The sequence below is a fragment of the Montipora foliosa genome, chromosome 3, assembly GCF_036669935.1.
Source record: "Montipora foliosa isolate CH-2021 chromosome 3, ASM3666993v2, whole genome shotgun sequence".
NCBI lineage: Eukaryota > Metazoa > Cnidaria > Anthozoa > Scleractinia > Acroporidae > Montipora > Montipora foliosa.
Genome location: NC_090871.1, coordinates 14,700,226 through 14,702,725, shown reverse-complemented (window position 1 = coordinate 14,702,725; position 2,500 = coordinate 14,700,226).

The window sequence follows — 2,500 nt, the reverse complement described above, 5'->3', positions numbered from 1 at the left end:
TAATTTGTTGATTTCAGTTTACAGTGTCCCCAATTAGTGCTCCAGCGCTAAAAGACTCGACTCTTAAATAAGTTCCTTTCCTTTTCCTTCCTGAGGGAGCTGAAGAAGGAGACGCAATCTGACGAATTATGCATTCATTATCGTAAATCATTTAAAGGACCAGAAATCAACTGTTCCAACACCGATGGGCCCTCCCGGCATATTCTAGCTCATTTAGAAAGGATTACAAATATGGAGTTTTCGGTTGTTCTTTCTCTGTCGATGTTGTTTTTCGTTCCAATTGTTACTGACAGAGTTTTAAAATGATAGTTAGAGAGATCATCGCAGTTGGAGATACAACTTAAGCAGTTGCCAATCTTGTTCTTAGAGCCCACTTTTCTTTCGGTCAGCACCAAGAACACGGACTTTGTCAAGCTTGTCCAGAGGCCAACTTATGCTCATGCAGTCACAGTGAAAGTCCATAATTTTTGTACCGAACTATTGCCGCCTACTGTTGCGAGTTCGCAATTTTTTACTCTGCGTAGACGAGTCGAAACTTTGTGATTCGCGGACTCCTTGCTTGGCCCTGGTCAGAATCCGTGTCTTTGGCGCTGACTAAAACGAAAGCGGGCTCTCAGGTGTTTGAAAAACGGGATTTGAACCATGATCTTGCGATTGCTCTGCCAACTAAGGTATCAAGCCAGCTGGGAGCAAGTTGGTTGCGATTTTAACTTATATCCCATAACAGTTGAATGAAAAGATATAAGGCTATTTGAAACTAATTTCATGTATTTGAACTTCGGAATGAAATGAAAGTTGGAAAGATAATCGCATTTGGATAGGCAACTTAAGCATTTACACTTGTTACACTGCCATATATGAGACACTGCATATGTTCGTTAATTTTGAAGGTGAGTTGGACCAGAGTATGTTCATTAAGTTAAAGAATTGAAGTACACCAAGATTACACACAAAGGAGGGTGGATATTTGAATCAATCACCAGGTTAACACGTGAGCAAAGTTCAAGCAAGAGTCTGATTGCAGGTCATTGGCGGTCATTCATCCATTCAATGTTCTTTTGAAATAAAAAAATTGAAACTCGTCAATTTTTTTTTTGCTCTTTGTTTTTATCTCAATAACTCATTTAAAGGATATTAATCACAGCTTTACCGTGTTTGAAACATTAACTACAGAAACACGATTGAAATCGTGGAGTGCCAGTACTACTGGGGACGAGTTTGGCATGCAACAGGATTGCAGAGACGCCCACCCTTACAGTAATAACGATAAAAGCCGTTGAAAAAGGAGCCTTTGGGTTGCCTTTGACTGCGGTCCTGTCTATTTGTAACTCAACGAAAACTACATTGTCACTGACAGTCACTTACAGTTTGATGCTAAAAGAAGCGCCTGACGAAAGGAGAGGCTGGTTTTTTTTTTACTTCGAGGTCAGCTAGAAGGTTTTGTCTTAACTTGTAGGCCTAGCCAGATTCTGCTCGGCAACTTTTGAGCATATTTTTGGCATATTTTCACTATTTTAGTCCCACGCCCTAATCACGTAAATCACCTCTTCGATTGCTGTGTTGCCAGAATGGTTGTCCTGGTGGTGTAGTAGTTATCACACCCGACTAGTAACGGGGAACGTGGGTTCAAATTCCGCTCAGGGCGAATTTTCTTTTAAACATTTATTCAGTTACAGATATGATTATTTGGGATGTACGGGGTTCAGGGTTTCTCTCATATACTCTTCCTACATAAATAGAATTAGCCAGTATCCCTTGTGGATCCTTCCTTGTCATCCGCTAAATTGACTACCGTCGTGTATCATTAACTTGATCCTTAGTTGGGTTTCAAGCGGAGTTATAGACTCCTACTCTGCCACTTTGAAAGAAAATTTCCTGGGAGGCCCACACCCTAACCACGTACTATCAATCTCAGACGTCCGTCGACAAGGCCTTTTTTTCAGCTCACTTCATGAACCGTTGATTTCTGTCTGCGGTTAAAAAATTCTGATCACGTGATAACATTTTTGCAGCTCTGCGGTTTCGGAAAAACTGATCTCGTGACGCTATTTTCTGTTGCTCTCCCCAAAGAAAAAAACGCGAAACGATGTTGACAGCGATTAAAACTGGCCGAAGCTATTACGGGTAACCCAGGAAAAGCCTTGTCGGAGGAAATGAGAAAAAGGTGGAAAATTTTCTTCAGGTTTTTCTCTTATCTCGGCCGTGGGAAGAACGAAGGACTAGCGTCACGTGGTCGGTATTTTCAAAACCGCAGAGCCACAAAAGATGTTATCACGTGATCAGAAGTTTTCAACCGTAGACTGAAATCAACAGTCCGTGAAGTGGGCTGAAAAAAAGCCCTTAGTAAAGCCCGGTATACAGTACAGAAAATTTTTGGCACGGCTTGGGTGAAATGAAGCGTTGGTGTCAACGTATATGACTCCTTGTCCTGCATCACAAAGGCAACGAAAAATCAGAAGGCATAAACGTCCATGTGCTTATTATTCTAATACAACAGCTA